Source organism: Panthera uncia, chromosome B1, assembly GCF_023721935.1.
Source record: "Panthera uncia isolate 11264 chromosome B1, Puncia_PCG_1.0, whole genome shotgun sequence".
Classification (NCBI taxonomy): domain Eukaryota; kingdom Metazoa; phylum Chordata; class Mammalia; order Carnivora; family Felidae; genus Panthera; species Panthera uncia.
In genome coordinates, this window is record NC_064811.1 from 162,579,831 (window position 1) to 162,597,553 (window position 17,723).

Sequence of the window (17,723 nt, forward strand, 5' to 3'; positions counted from 1 at the left end):
GTCCCAGGGCTACCACGTAACAGGCTGTGTGACTGAATGAGTTCCTCAGCTTCTCTGTGCCTCTGGTCCTCACCAGTACAATAATGGGGAATGGGATTAAGGTAGGAGAGGTCTCTTCTAACACTAAAATCCGTGGAGACAGCTTTCTGACAGTGCCACCTCTCCTCTGAACTCTTCCCTCAAGTGGGGTCGTGATCTCCATGCAACTTGATCCATGTACTCACCTTGATGCACTTCTGTGCTCAGGGAAAAGTAATCTCTTCACCTCTGGAAGCACTCTGGTGTGAGTACCTTATATAACTGAATGAGAGAGAGAGAGAGAAGAAATAAAGAAAAGGAAAGAGAAAATAATTAACCAACCAAAAAATTTAAGAAGACAATATTTGTAAATAACTAGAAATCTACAGTATATTAGGGTTGGTTCTATGAAATTACATCAGCATTTTAAATTACCTTCACCTTAGTCTTCATTGTATTTTACTGTTATACTTATCTAAGCTGAAAACTGACTACATTATGTTAAATTGTATATATCTTTTGCTTTCAATCAATATACAATTGGGTTTTCATCTCCTAAAATGAAGGTTCTATGATCTCTCTGAGTCAGAAATAATATTTTTTGCTCTAAACCTCTTATGTTTTATATTTTTCATATCACTCACCACCTATTTTGTATTTGATTTATTTTTGTCCTTTTGTATTTTACCTTCTAGACTATAAAGTGGTTGACAATAGAAGAGACCAAGTTTTGTCTATTAAAGAATAGCCACAGAATCAAATGCATGGTACTACTCAAAATATGTTTTCTGAATGAATAAAATGATAATTGCATTATTCAGCTTTCACTATGATAAGTTGCATAAAAAAAAATCAGTGGAATGCAAACATTTATTTCTTCCTTGAAGATCATGGACAGTCAGGTAGCTCTGCTTTGGGCTGATAGTCACTTCAGTTCTGCTTCACATGTCTTTTGTCTGAGACTCAAGCTGAAGGAGACACTTCTATCTGGAATGCTCACTTCTAGTTGGATAGCTATAAGAAGGTTGGCAGAAAATCCCAAAGCTTCCTCAAGCATCCATTTGGAATTAACAGGAGTCACTATTTCCCTCACTACTTAGCCAAAGCAAGTCACCTAGACAAACCTAACTTCACTGGGAAATATATTTCCCTTAGGAGTGAGGTAGGAAAGATTCAGAATTAAGGGAATACTTACTAACAAATAATATAATCCACCACAAAGACATTGGAGAATACAGGATGGAAAATAAGCAGCTCCACAAGAAAGCTTCAGGGCTATAGCAACAGTGCAACCAACCTAAGTAAGTGCCCTAAAAAATCTCTTTCACATTAATTTTCCATCCTTATATCCTTTCCATCCTTTCCATCCTTATATACCTTCTAATTAGGACGTTGATATATATATATATATATATATATATATATAATCTGTAGCCTGCATGAAAAATATATATAGATGAAGTAAAACTCAAATCAGCTATGGAATAAAATGCAGGTTTCCCCCCCCAAAAAGACTAAGAATGAACAGTTCCTTTCCATTTTAGACCCTGGCTTAGGGAAAAAATGGATAGAGCAGCCTCCATGGAATTAAGTTAATTTAAAAATTTTTGGAGGGGGCACCTGGATGGCTCAGTCAGTTGAGCATCTGACTCTTGATGTAGGCTTAGGTCATGATCTCATTGAGCCTTGCATCGATCCCATCCACACTCAGTGTGGAGACCGCTTATAATTATCTCTCTCTCTGCTCCTCTCCCCCATTCAAGGTCTCTCTCTCTCTAAAATAAAAAATTTTTAAAGTAAAAAAAATTTTTTTGATATATTTTTGAGATATAATTTTGCATATCACAAATGTCACCAATTTAGAGTATTCAATTCAATGGTTTTAATATATTGAAAGAATTGCGCAACCATCATCACAATCTAAATTTAGAAAATTTTTCTCCTCAACATAACTGGTACTCATTAGCATTCTCTGCTTAGTACCCATCCCCTAGCCATAGGCAACCACTAATCTACTTTCTGTGCAATTAGATTTTCCCTCTCTGAACATTTCATAGAAATGGATTCATATAGTATGTTGTCATTTATGACTGCTTTCTTTCACCTAGCATAAGTTTTTAAGGTTTGTGCATGCTGTATCAGTACTTCATAATTTTTTACAGCTGAATAGTTTTCCATTGTGTGGATATACCACATTTAGCTTATCCATTCGTCAGCTGATGGACATTGAAGTTCTTTTCATTTTTTGACAATTATAAACATTGTGTATAGGCTTTTGTTTTCATTTTTCTTGGATATATATGAAGAAGTGGAGTTGCTGGGTCATATGGTAATTCTATCAACCTTTTAAAGAACTGACAAACTGTTTTCTAAAGCAGCAGCACTATTTTATACTTTAATCAGCAATGTATAGGGTTCCCAATTTCTCCACATCTTCACCAACATTTTTTATATCTGTCTTCTTGATTCTAATATCCTAGTGGTTTTGATGTGCATTTTCTAAATGGCCAATGCTGTTGAACACCTTTTCATGTGTTTATTGGGCATTCATATACCTTTGTTTAAAAAATACCAACTGGGGGCACCTGGGTGGCTCAGTTCGTTGAGCATCCGACTTTGGTTCGGGTCATGATCTCATGGCTTTGTGGGTTTGGGCCCCACATAGGGCTCTGTGCTGATAGCTTAGAGCTTGAGGCCTACTCCAGAATCTGTGTTTCCCTCTCCCTGCCCCTTCCCCAGCTCACACTCTGTCTTTCTGTCTCTCAAAAATAAATAAAATATTTTTTAAAAAAAGAAATATCAGTTGAAAGACATTGCTCATTTTTAATTGGGTTATTTGTTTCTTTATTATGGAATTCTAAGAGTTCTTTATATATTCTGGTTATCAGTCCCTCATCCAGTGAGCAATTTGCAAATGTTTTCTCCTGTTCTATGGTTTGTTTGTTTTTTTTTTTTCATTTTCATGATGGTTTCATAGAATGAAGTCCTTTTGTCTTAGCTTTTAAGCTTTCCTTCTTTCATGCCGATGCATCTGTACTGCTTTAATTGTGATGAGATGCTAGACTGGGTGCTGAAGGCTATGACTTCACATGGCTTTGTCCCCATACCTTGACTTCTCTGTTCATTTTGTCAGCATAAAGGATGTTAAATTAGTACTGGCTGAGATTACCTCCTTAAACAGAAACATAAATCACACTTCCTCTGTTTGCATACCATCTACACTTGAATGAGCCTTGAACAGCTGGATGAGCCACAATTCAACTGTGACTTGACTAGAAGCCCCTAGGGCAATGTCTACCCTCATTTAGAGTTATTTCAACTTTAACTGAAGGTCAAGGTTATCAATGCCTTTCAGTTTAAAGAAGAAACATCACTGCTAGTTCTCCTCTGAGTGATATCACTAGAGAATTTGTTTTTGTTATATTAAGAACTATTTAACTCTTCACATTTAGTCCCAAATAATCTAATCTGGAAAGGCTCAGTTTACTTTTCACGGACTTTAAATCAAGTATCTCCTTTGGAGTGGTGCAGAGGTACCAGAGAAAGCTTCATTATTTCCAGTTAATGTTCCATGACCATGCCTGTGTATTTTCCATCCTCTGATCTAAAACCTAAAGATATGAAATGACCTAATGGAAAATGCTAAACCCATAAATTTCCAAGCATGAATGTGACTTTGTAAACCTGAAATCCCTCGAGAGACCTTTGTTTCCAATATGCAAGAAGGTTGTGGCATGCAAAGCCTGCTTTTAGTTGCAGGCAGTCTTTCAATTAGCAAATTGTAAGCTTGTGGGAGCTATTATAGGTCAAATGTTCTTAAATTTATTAATAAAACTGACTGGAAGCTCAGAACATTTAGGAGCCATTTACGGAACTTTCAGAGCTGTTGGATCTGCTGTGGACAAAGTTAGAGATACTAGTTTTGCCACCATTATTTCCCAATTTCCTCTTTTAATACATTGAAACTTACTTAAAAACATGAAGTTGTGTGCAAATAGCCAACCTCTGTGGGACGGTGACAATGCATATTGTCTCAGGTAGAATTTCCCAAAAGAGGTCCTGAGACAGAGATGACTCCCAGGGGGATTATTGGGTGAGCTCTCAGAAACCACTCCTGTAAGAGAATGAGGGACATGGGCTCACACTGTATTCTCAGCATCTGGGGTGTGCTGAAACTTAACACTAGTTATAGGACGGAGGCCAAAAAGTGAGGTGGGGGCAGGTCTGATGGGGACACATACCTTGTGGGTAAAGGTTTCTACACTGTCTTCAAGAGGGGAATGCTGCTCTTAATAGGGAAGGGTGGCCCACTTCTGCAGAAGTTTGGGGAGTTAGGAGTTTCAAGATTGAAGGGCAAGCTAAAATCAACTCAGATGTCCTTGGCCGGAAGTTTCACCTTTTTTTGGAGGTCTGCTGTTCTCACAATTAGTCCTGAGCCTGGTAGTCACCTTTCTCTGTTTTCTCTGTCTAGCATTTGAGAGCCTTTTTGTATGCTTCAAGGAGGTCCTCTTGTGTCCGCATTTGGCTCTCATTTGTCTGTAAATTGCTCTCAGGTTTTCACTATCTTTTCTAGAATATCAACCTATCTTTGTAATAGCTACTGAATTACATTGTTACTATTTTCTCCAAACTTTTGACACATCTAGTACTTTATACCAGCTACCAGCATTTCCTTCCCCTGGTATAACCATTTCAATTTGCTACTGGTGAAAGTTTTAACAACCACAGTAAGTATTAGTTTCCTATGGCTGCCATAATAAAGTGAATGGCTTAGACAGAAATTTATTCTCTCATGGTTTTGGAGGCTGAAAGTCTGAAATCAAGGTATCAGTAGAACCATGCTTCTCCTGAAGACTCTAGGGGAGAAGTCTTCCTCCTCTTCCTATTTCTAGAGGTTCCTGACATCTCTTAAGTTGTGGCTACATGACTTCATGCTCGGCCTCCATCTTCACGTGCCTTCTTCCCTATTTGTCTCTCTCTGCATATTTCCCCTTTTTTCATAAGGATGACAATCATTGGACTTAAAGCAATCCTGAATCTAAGATGATTTTATCCGGAGATTCTTAACTAATTAACATTTTCAAAGACTATTTCCTTTTTTAAAAAAGTTTTTTAATTTTTCAAGTTTTTATTTAAATTCTAGTTAGTTAATATACAGTGTAATATTAGTTGCAGGACTAGAAGTTAGTGATACATCATTTACATGTAACACCCAGTGCTCACCACAACAAATGCCCTCCTTAATACCCATCACTTATTAAACCCATCCCCCCTGCCCATCTCCCAGAAATCCTCAGTGTGTTCCCTATAGTTATGTGTCTCTTTTATGATTTGCCTCCCTCTATTTTTTCTTTTCTTTCCCCTATGTTCATTTGTTTTGTTTCTTAAACTCCACATATGAATGAAATCATATCGTATTTGTCTTTCTCTGACTTATTTTACTTAGCATAATACAATCTAGCTCCATCCACATCATTGCAAATAGCAAGATTTCATTTTTTTTTGATAGATAATATTCCATTGTATATATATACCGTATCCTCTTTATCTATTCATTAGTTGATGAACATTTGGGCTCTTTCCATAATTTGGCTGTTGTTGATTATGTTGCTATGAACATCGGGGTGCATGTGCCCCTTTGAATCAGTACTTTTGTATCCTTTGGGTAAAAGCCGAGTAGTACAATTGCTGGGTTATAGGATAGTTCTATTTTTAACTTTTTGAGGAACCTCCATACTGTTCTCCAGAGTGGCTGCACAAGTTTTCATTCCCACCAATAGTACAGGAGGGTTTCCCTTCCTCCACATCCTCACTGACACCTATTGTTTCTTGTGTTGTTAATTTTAGCCATTCTGACTGGAGTGAGGTGATATCTCATTGTAGTTTTGATTTGTATTTCCCTGATGATGAGCGATGTTGAGCATCTTTTCATGTGTCTGTTAGCCATCTGTATGTTTTCTTTGGAAAAATGTCTATTCATGTCTTCTTCCCATTTTTAAATTGGATTTTTGTTTTTTGGGTGTTGAGTTTAATAAGTTCTTTATAGATTTTGGATATCAGCCTTTTATCAGATATGTCATTTGCAAATATTTTCTCCCACTCCACAGGCTGTCGTTTAGTTTTGTGGATTGTTTCCTCTGCTGGGCAGAAGACTTTTATTTTGATGATGTCCCAATAGTTTATTTTTGCTTTTATTTCCCTTGCCTCAGGAGACATATCTAGTAAGAGGTTGCTATGGCTGATGTCAAAGAGGTGGCTGCCTGTGTTCTCCTCTAGTATTTTGATGGTTTCCTGTCACACATTTAAGTATTTAATCCATTTTGAATTTATTTTTGTGTATGGTATAATAAAGTCAAAGACCCTATTTCCAGATAAGGTCATCTTCTGCGGTTCTGGATGGACATGAATATGGATGGTGGGGGAGAACACTATTCAATCCACTGTAGATAGCCAGTTTGCCAGAGACTACTTGTGCTCAGTTTATCACTGATTAGAAGCTCCTCATTGCTAACCAGATGGCAAGCAATCCAGTTCCAAAACCCCAGATTACCTTTGTCATCCCACTCCTGATACCAACCTCACAAGTTTTATTCTCCAGGAAACAGACCCTGAAACAGAATTTAGCCCACAGAATATTAATTAGGGAATGCTCTTGGTACCTGTGGAAGGGAAGGAGAGGTCAAGCTGCAACAGCCTTAACCAATCCCACAGGAAGCTTTGGAGCTAACCTAAAATCCCCTGTCGTAGTCATCCTGGGTTGGGCCAAAACTGTTAGATGGTTATGTACCAACTTCTATTAGTCACTGGATATGCACTACTCTGGGAAAGGCTTGACCTTGAATGAGGTGGCTCTTTGTAGCTGAAGTAATCTCTGGAGGGGCTGGCAACCAAAGACTGTCTGCTGACATACTCCCAGCAGTGGGCAAGAAGTCCTTCCTTCAAGGAGATTTGGGTGGTATGTCACTGTGTCGACCACAATACCTGAGAGGTGAGGATAATAGGGTGAAAATGGAATTACAGTTCAGTGAACACCCAGGCATATCCAGTTCTGAATCTCATGACATAGGACCCATTCTGGGCCCCACTGTTTAATGAGTACAGCCTACCAGACCTTAGGAGTAGTTCAAAAGCTGAGCCAGGTTTAACACACAGCAAGAAAATCTCTGTGGAGTTAGAAAATGCAGTGGCTATCACTCTATGACTTGGGATATAGTTGTATAATTATGTTAGAGAACAAATAAACTGATATTCAGGAAAAGTTAATTGACTTTCCCAAAGTCATCTAGTTATGGAGGTGAATATGAACTTTAACATTTTTAGTCATTTTAAAAATTATTAAATATCCAAACACACATACAACTGTGGAAAATAATTTAATGAACACCCAGGAGTGCACAACCCAACTTTAAGAAGTCCTAACATTTGGTTGTATTTGCTTCATATACTTAAAAAAAAAATCTTGGGGTGTCTGCCTGGGTGGCTCAGTTGGTTGAGTGTCTGACCTTGATTTCAGCTCAGGTCATGATCCCAGGGTCATGGGACTGAGCCCCACATCAAGCTCCTTGCTTAAGCAGGGAGCCTGCTTAAGATTCTCTCTATCTCTCTGTCTCTCTCTGTCTGTCCCTCTCCCTATCCCTCTCCCTGGCTTGTACTAGCACTCTCACTCTTTCTCAAAAAAAAAACAAAAACAAAAACAAAAAAACTTAACAGTTAAAGAAAGCTTTTACATTTATTACTCAGACCCTAATTCTCCCTCTCCTTTTACAGAAAGAACTAGTATGAATTTAGTGTTTATCATTCAGATGACTTTTTTGTCTTACACTATCTATGAATGTGTCCATAAATAATTAATAATATTATAAAGCATGTCTCAAGCTTTATGTAAGTGAATCATACCAAATTTATCATTCTGCAACTCACTTTGTTCATTCAAAATTATGTTTTTGAGATTTATTATGAGATTTAGCCATGTTGATACATGTAACTCTATTAATTTAAACTATTTTATAATATACTATTCAATGAAAATGCTATATATGTATATGTATATATATATATATGTATGTATATTCTTTTATTATTGGACATTTGGATTGTTTCCAATTTTCACTTTTATGAACAATGCTGCAATGAAATTCTTGTTCGTGTCTCTTAGAGCACATGTGAACGAACTGGTGAGTATATATTTAGAAATGGAGTATTGGCTTTTGGGACATGTACATCAGGGCTGAGACCAGGGTGAGGCAAGCAAAGTACATGGAGCACAGTTTTCAGGAGGACTTCATTCTCAGGTGCTAACCTGCACTCACATGATCCTGAGAGTGCATGCCTACTTCAGTGTCGTGCCCTGGGCACCTGACTTGACTCATCCTGGTAGACCCCAAGAGCAAACATTGTGAGCTTTCATAAATATCACCAAGTTGCTCCTCCATATGTTTGAACCAATTTACTTTCTCATTGGCAACTTGTGAGAGTCCCATTTATATCACATTCTTGTTAAATTTGATGTCAGACTTTAAAATTTTTTGCTACTCTGATGGATGTGATCCAGTTTGTTAGTTTAATTTACATTTTGTTTATTACTAGTAAATTTGAGCACATCTCCTAAGTTTATTAACTCTTCAGATTCCTTTTTTTATGGCTTGCCTTTCGTATTGTCTGCCTGTTTTTCTATTGTATTACTTATATTTTTCTTACTGGTTTATAAGTGTTCTTATGTTCTGGATCCTAATTCTTTACATTCTATGGGTTGCAGATATTTTCTCCTAGTCTGTCCTTAGTCTTTTATTGTGTCTTTTGTCATATAAAAGTTTTACATTTTATTATACTCAAAAGTATTTATTGTTACATCTGTTGATTGTATTTTTCTCTTCCCCACCCCTGAACCTGGTGTTATAAAAGGTATCTTTAATCGCTTCTCAGCCTTTTGGCTAAGATCAAGTGTAGTATCTGTTCTTATCAGTTTAAAAGGTATCTTTATAAATTTTACTCTGAAATCAACAGTTTTACTTTTTACATTTGTTTTTAGTACACTTGAAATGTATTTTTGTGTATGATATAAAGTTTCTACATGAATAACCAATTTTCATAAAGATAATCACTAAAATGTTTGAAAAATATTCCTAATTTTTGACTCAGAAATTATATGATTAAGATTTATCCCAGGGGCACCTGGGTGGCTCAGTCATGTAAGCATCCGACTTCGGCTCAGGTCATGATCTCGTGGTTCATGAGTTAGAGCCCCACTGTGCTGACAGAGCCTGGAATCTGCTTCATATTCTATGTTTCCCTCTCTCGCTGCACCTCCCTCATACTCTGTCTCTGTCTCTCTCAAAAATAAATAAAACATTTTTAAAAATGTAAAAGATTTATCCCAAAGAAAGGAAAAGAGGTGTATGCAGAGTTACTAGGATGAAGATCACATCATTGCTTATTATATGGAAGAATTGCAGATAATCCAAATATTTAACAGTGGAAGAATGGGTAAAATGAATTTGATTATTGTTATATAATGCTATATAGTTATAAAAATAACACTTTTGAAGAAAATTAAATGACATGGCAATAAACTAATGATAGAGTCTCATGTGGAAAAGGCCAGTTAAAGCCGTGTATATGTAGGGAATGAATAAATCATGGGGAAGGAAGGTACAGCATAGGGAATACAGTTAATGGTATTGTAATAACGTTGTATGGTGACAAGTGGTAGCTACACTTGTGGTGAGGGTGAGCATAGAATAAAGTATAGACTTGTGAAATCACTGTTTTGTACACCTGAAAATAATGTAGCATTGTATGTCAACTAGACCTCAATTAAAAAAACCCAGTGTACATGATTTAATCTTATTTTGAAAAGAAAAAATATATATACACACAAGATAAGCTGAAAAGTTATTTATTGAACTATTAACAGTTGTTGTCTCTGGGTCATGAAATTATGGGTGGGTGATTTTATTTTATTTACTTCTCTTTTCACAACTATATTTTCTATGTATTATATATTTTACTTTTATATTTATATATTTTTTATATTTATATATTTTACTTAATATATTTTACTTTTTAATAAAAAATTGGAAGTTATTTAAAAATAATCAAGGATTAAGGTTAACAGAGTACTCTTATCTGATTAATGAGGAACAAGTAGACTTTGTTATCTGTAATGTGGTTACAGTGATTGAAAGCCCAGAATCTTAATGACAGGACTGAAGTCAAGCATCCTGCCCACAGTCCTCCATACTTATATGACCACATGTCCTGATTTGGGGTTCAGAAAGCATAATTACATTACACCTACATTATGGGTGCAGAGGTTGTTGAAACCATATAGACTTTCAAGGCAATATCATAACCATTTTTAATCAGGATTTATTTTTATACAAGTAGAAGTCAAAATTGCGGTTCAACAACTAAAATTTCATGAGATAAGTGTAGGCATTCTGGCAGTTATGAAAGACACCATCTTCTTTGAGAAGAGACAGGAAGTTTCTTACCACAGAAGGATGTCATATATGATTTGAAGACAGCTGCTCTTGAAATTGTGCAGTAAGTAGAAAGTCCAAAATTTCTCCCAACCCCCAGCAAGACACATATGCAGGATGTTTTGTGCAAAAGAAAAAAAAAGAAAGAAAATAAAAGAAAAAGAAAGAAAAAATCCTGAAAAGTTAAAGCTAGAACTATAATTTTTTATATTTTGAAAATTTTAAAAGTCATTAAAAGTAGTAAGATTAATTTAATAGATACATTGTACCCAGAAGTGTGCTAGTCAAGGTTAACAACTGACTCTCCAGAGGAATAAAAAACTTCTGCTTTGTACCATTTGCTGATTTCTGTGATGTAAATACTTCCCCCGTGGCCAATTCAAGCCATCGTGGTGACATCCTTGAAAAGGGAGTTGGGGAGAGATGCACAAAATTCACTCTCCCTGTGTGATCCAGATCCAGCACACCACTGATTGTACCCCAATAGCCATAATTACAAATATTAACAATTTTTTTCATGATATTTTCCACAAAGGAAATAAAACATTATGAACAATGTTGAAGTCCTCCTTGTTTGCCTTCACAGATCCACCTCCTTATCTTCCTTCCCCAGAGACACCACTATCAAGAATCTGGTATGTATTCTTCCAGACTGCATTTTCATACCTTTATTACAATATATATGTAGTCAAAGCAATAATTATGCTTTTCATATTTTGAATTTTACCTACTACTATCATATTATACATATTCTTCATCTTCCTTTTCTCTCACATTATGTTTATGAAGTTTATTCATATTGTTACATATAGAGGTGGTTCATTTTTTATAACTGCTGATCGTGCTCAATTATTTGAAAATACCACAACTTATTTATCCATCCTCTTATTAATAGACTTTTAAGTTGCTTTCAAATTTTGGTAATACAAGTGATGTTGTAACTGCTCTAGATATATCTCAGTATGTAAAGTTACAATGCTCAGAATTAAAACAAATGAATTGTAGGGGATGGTAATTTTCTACATTAGTAATATTGACAAATACTACAAATTATTCCCTAAGTTTTTGTACCAATTCATACTCCAGGTAGAAATATATGAGTATTTCTTATTTTCATATTGAAAATATTTCATATTTTCATATATGAGTATTTCTTATTTTCATATTGCCAATTTAGAGTATCACAGGGATTTTTAAATGTCATCAACCTTAGGGTATGAAAAAGAACTTGGTTCTAACTGGCACTTCATGGATTACTAGTTAGTTTGAACATTGTATTAGGGTGAAGGCTAAGCTACTGTAACACATAGGCCACACAGATATAGTAGTTTTTAAAAAGGACATTTCTCTCTTGTATAACAATCTTATGTTGGGTAGTCCAGGCTGGTAAGGTGGCTTGACTCCACAGTTATTCAAGGATCTTTCCTTTTGTTACACTACTATCCTGTAGGTCATCATCCTTGTCTTCATGGTTACAACAACAACAGGTTGTTGCCACATACCAACTTTTGGGAAAAGATTAGAGAATTTTTGGAAAAACATTGTTCATAGGCAAATAAGGCAGAAGCTGCACACATCCCTTCCACTCACATTCCACTGGCCCTACTTAGTTTTATAGAGGCGTAGGTGCATCCTTAGTAGGATGCTGGGAAATGTAGTCCTTTGCTGGACAACCATGTGTCCAGGAAGAAGGGAAGAAGGTAGGAACTAACATTCCTTCTTAAGCAGATGTTTGTTGACCTTTTGGGCTTTATCTTCTATGACTCAACTGGTAATACATTTTGTCCATTTTAATTTTGTTTGCTTTTTCTTATTGATTTATAGGAATTCTTTATATGTGGTAGTTTGCTTACTTACAATAAATTTGATCACCTAAAATGTATCAGTACACATATATCAATAAAGGAATTTTAAAATATTCTAGTGTACATTTAAAGGAATTACTTGTTATTTAAACTAGTCATATCACATTCTTTTGATAAATTAAGATTTCCTTTATAAAGTAAATAATTCCCACTCATCCCAATTTTCTTTTTTCTGGAAATATGGAATCTCACCTACTCTGTTTAAAATGAGATGAGGCACTTGGGTGGTTAAGTAGGTTAACAACTTCAGCTCAGGTCACAATCTCATGGTTCGTGGGTTTGAGCCCCATGTTGGGCTCTGCTCTGACAGTGTGCAACATGTTTGGGATTCTCTCCCTCTCCCTCTCTCTCTGCCTTTCCCCCATCCTCGAAATAAATAAATAAAGTTAAAAAATAAAATGAGGGGCTCTTGGGTGGCTCAGTCAGTTAAGCGTCCAACTTGGGCTCAGGTCATGATCTCATGGTTTGTGGGTTTGAGCCTGGCATCATGCTCTGTGCTGACAGCTCAGAGCCTGGAGCCTGCTTTGGATTCTGTGTGCATGTCTTTCTATGCCCCTCCCCTGTTTGCACTCTTTCTCTCAATAAATAAATAAACATTTTAAAAATTAAAAATTAATAAATAAAATGAAATGGACCTACAATACTCCATTGACTTCTAAACATCATTGTTTTATGGTAAGTTTTTTAGGTTAACGTAAGTTCTCAAAGCTAACACTTAGAAACTTTGTAGTTTCTTAGATTCTGGTGAAATTACTGAACCTATAAGAAAATCTGACAACCTGTATGATGTTGTGGTAATTTTCTTAACCACACTGAGTTTCCATTATCTCAATTGTAAGGATGATATGATTTGCTCTGCCTACTATATGAGATTGTTTTAAGGATTAAGGAAGATAATATAGGGAAATGCTCTATAGAATGCAGAACTTATATAATTGTTAGGAATTAGACTTATGAATAGGATTCAAGTAACATGCATTAGATTTCATTTGAAGTCTCATAAATCTTGTTTTCAGTTCCACAACATACTCTATATATCATCTACACATATATTCCATACTCCATTATCAGGACCTGACTTTTGACAGTCACTACCATCTCTGGGTGTGAGTGTAGGTGTAGGGTGGAAAGACAGCCATGTGGTTGAGCACATCTATGTAGGATAAGACTCTTCTGAGAATTGGTTTTATTCAGGGCTGTTTCTTTCCTAATGACAACCTAGGAGACACTTTCCAGACTGTTTTCAAACAGTTTTCAGCTAAACCTCATCATGTCAAGTTGTGCCTTGGAGTTTCTATTACTGATTCAGGCCAACCCAGCTTGTCATTCATCACTGTTTTCACTAGGGAAAATTCTCAGTTTCCTGGAATTTTGCATCCAGCCTGTCACACACAATTAAACCCCATTACAGTTAGGTGGGAGACATATAAATGACGTCTCCCCCTCTTAACCTGATCCATCAGCTCCTCTCCCCAGTATCTCTGTGCCAGCACAACCCTGCATGGCAGTCCTTTGGTGTGGCCAAGGAAAAAGAGGGCTAACGGGGACAGAGGGGGAAAGAATGCTCTGGAATGTGATTTTTGCTTTATTAGTAATAAACTGATTTTTAAAATTTAGAAAAAAGAATTCTATCAATGCATTAAGAAGTGAGTATATAGAAGTATCATTATTTTATTGATATACTTGAAGTTTGTTTTATTTCTTTTTCTTTTTTTTTTTAATTTATTTTTTTTAAGTCAGCTCCAAGCCCAGCATGGAGCCCATTGTGGGGCTGGAACTTACAACCTTGAGATCAAGACCTGAGCTGAGGCCAAGAGTCAGATGCTTAACAGACTGAGCCACACATGCACCCCTTGAATTTTGTTTTAAAAGTGAGAACAACAGTGTTCTTGTGACAAAATGCAGGACAATTATTTTAATGCTGTGTAGCTTACACCTGCAGATGATAGGTATGCCTAACGGGAAAGACCATCCTGTCTTCTGAGCAAACATGTCCCTAAACTTTTTATTTGCTGCAGTAAAATTAGACTATAATTATGAGGTATTGAAGTAAGGCATATTTCATAGAGATAACATATAATATTAAATTAAAATATATATACCTGTTTGCTCAGTGGATACCAAAGATAGATAATATACCTGCCTATGCACATCATGTGAGGAATTTTCTATAAAAAGTTAACAACAAAATCATTATTTTTTTTATTAGAAACTCTCATTTCTTGGTGCCTGACTATGTTCTAAACACTGTGCTGAGCACATTTTACATGGTCTCATGTCACCACTATTACATTACTGTTTCTAATGAAAAATATACTCAAGGAATCCCAAGGTTTAGAGGGTTATCTGATTTGACTTATACCATTTGACTTACAGCAGCTTTTCCATTAATGTGATCCTCTTCACTTCATGGCACCTAGTAATCACTTATTTCTACTTCTGTCTTTTTGGGGGTAGGATAAGGGCATCAATAGATTAAACTAAGAGCTTGGATAATAGGTCTTAGAGATAGAAGGGACCTTGTGAAACCCAAGCCAGCCTTCTGCCTTTAGATGATTATGCACAGGAGGGCAGGAGAGGTTTATCACCTTCTCAATGCCAGACAGCTAGAAAATAGCAGATGGAAACCATAGTCCAGATCTTCTATTAAGATCCTGTCTCCAAGATCTCCCTCTCCTAACTGACTTTTTTTGTGAGAGCAAGAGTCAGTGTGTGTTGATATATGGCACATTTGTGCCATTGGTTCTTCTTGACCAGTTGCACTTTCAAAATCATAGAAAGAAGACGCGAGAGTAGAACATGCTTTTAGGAAAAGCAGCTAAGACTAAAATCTATAGCTCTACCCCAAGGAATAAGATCATAACCTTATCCCAGCCCAAGCTGTAACAACATTCTACCGAGATGATGAAACAAACATGTCTTCCTCCTGCTTCACCTCTTCTACTTAAGCATGTCTGTTCCATCCCTCCCATCTGCTGACATTCCAAACCTCAGGGCAGGCTGAGGATCCAGTACATGAATAAAAAGGGAAGGTGCTAAGAGGAACTTTCTGCCAATCTCAAGTGGCTTTTAAAAATGTATAAATGGTAATTAGCATAAACAGAGCTCATTTTAGTGTGTGTTTGTGTGCGTGTGTATTGGAAAGGGAACACTCTTCCTGATGACTATGCCTGAATGCTGGTCTTTCCTGACCTAGTGATGAGATTTCCTGCATGGCAAAGAAATAGCCTCTCACTCCATGAAAAGAGACAGTCCCAGAGAAATCTCTGGAAAGACAGATCTAAACAAACATAGACAAGACATTGATTTAATGCAGATGCTGACACTACCAGGAAAATGAGAAGAAAAGGGAATATTTGGGAAGAAGCTGAAGCATCTCTTAGAAAGGAAAGCAAAGGAATGCATTAAAAGACCAAGAATTGGCAGCAAGAAAATTACCTTGTGACATTCATAAACATGTCACCAGAACACGTAAAGAAGTGATTCTGGGAGCAATAGAGAACCTGGAGCTGTAACAGAGGATAAGGAATCCAATCAAAACATGAAGCTAGGGGTGCCTGGGTGACTTAGTCTGTTAAGTGTCCAACTCTTGATTTTGGCTCAGGTCATGATATCACGGTCATGGGATGGAGTCCCTCATTGGCTTCGTTGGGCACGGAGCCTGCTTGAGACTTCTCTTTCTCTTCCTCTTCCTCTGTCCCTCCCCCATTTGCACTCTTGCTCCCCCTCTCAAAAAACAAAACAAAACAAACAAAAAAAGCCATGAAGCTTGTTCACATCCAAGCTGTGAATCTATTATCTCCTTGGTAAGGAGAGATTGAGGCTCAAACTGCACTCACCCTAGCATGATTTATTTACAGATAAATTATATATCTATAATTAAGCACATGGATTTAACTGAAATGCTTAGCCACAATATTACACATACCATGTTTGTTAAATTATACTTAAATGACCTCTTTCTGTTTAAAGTACCATTAGGGAGCTGGGTAGTGGGGTGGAGTGGGGAAAAGAGGAGGAAGGGATGGAGAACTCCAAGAATAAGCTATATTTTGCAGAGCAAAAGACTATCGTAGGTTGGGGCTCTCTGTACCTTTACTTACTTGCTGGAGAAGAGGGTATGTTGGAGTTAATATCCTCACATGGAAGGTCCATCAGCAGACTTGAGGCTGTGCTGGTGGACTGAGTCAGTGAGTGAGTCAAATCCCTGCTCCACCCAGGAGCAAAATGACAATAGAGTCTTTCAGGGCATAGGTGTGAGTCATGTTTGAGCATCAAACCCTGCAATGCAACACCATGACATCACCTCTATAGCCTACTATTTGGCCCACAGAACAGCTGTGGAAGCAGTGATTGAATCTGAATCAAATTCAACTCTATTAAGTTAACCTTTGCAAGGTCAACATCTGCTACTTGCTCTTTAGCCAGCCAGCAATCTAGAAAATGAGTGTAGATGACTTGGTTAATGAGGCTTCAATAATAGAAATCTGGGTACTGATTAAATTTTGTGCAGCATGTCTTTGTGGATGCTAGTGTATCTTGCTAGGTTTCTCAGAGTTTCTCAATTATATCTCAAAAATTATAACAGCAAATGCTCTTTTAAAAAGTATCCTATAGACAATTAGCATGAAATATATATATATATATATATCTGAACAACTTTATGTGTATATATACACATATATCTATATATGCATATACACACATATACATATAAGTTTCTGAATGCTTTTGTATTTGTATATATGTATATATAGGCATACATGTTCGCTACAGTATTTTTTATTGCAACAATAAATCCAGCAATAAATACCCAACAATAGGATATTTTTAATTAGATTATGGCCCATACATACTGTGTAATGTTATGGAGCTCTTGAAAAGAAACAAGTGTATTAGCACACATGATTATTACAACCTATTATGAAAGAGAGTGATGTGATAGAAAAATTATGTAATAGGGTCCCATTTATGTAAAAAAAAAGGATATATATTAATTAAGGCTTAGACAGTCTCTGAAAAACTGGGAGAAAATAACAATTAACTGGGTTAGTCTCTGGAGAAGGATTTGAGGACGGGTGAAGGTAGAGAGGTGGGAGGGAGAATCTGTTTGTTAAGATGAGTTTTTTTTTTTAATGTGTCTTCTAAAATACAGCAAACATTAAATAAAGTCACAATAATTGCACCCAATATTCAGAGGTCAAACTACCATTATGAAGATACTGGCTGCTGAACATATACTATAAATGTGGTGTCAAGTGTCCATGAACAAGGATTCAAGTGACCCCAAAGCAATTTCATTGTTAATATTTTATTCTGCCATGCCTTCTCTTTAGCACCATTGTCAAGGAATTGGGGC

At 36.5% G+C, this 17,723-nt stretch overlaps 1 protein-coding gene and 1 pseudogene across 7 annotated transcripts in view; both read left to right on the forward strand.

Moving 5' to 3' along the window:
• The window catches only part of PSD3 (pleckstrin and Sec7 domain containing 3), a 796,552-nt gene that overhangs the window by 70,452 nt on the left and 708,377 nt on the right, over nucleotides 1-17,723 (forward strand). For all 7 annotated transcript variants that reach the window (XM_049632446.1, XM_049632450.1, XM_049632452.1 and 4 more), the window contains one exon: nucleotides 11,086-11,134. The gene's annotated coding sequence lies outside the window, so the exon portion shown is untranslated. The remainder of the gene's footprint in view (nucleotides 1-11,085; nucleotides 11,135-17,723) is intronic.
• LOC125924180 (uncharacterized) lies at nucleotides 8,929-9,054 on the forward strand (annotated as a pseudogene).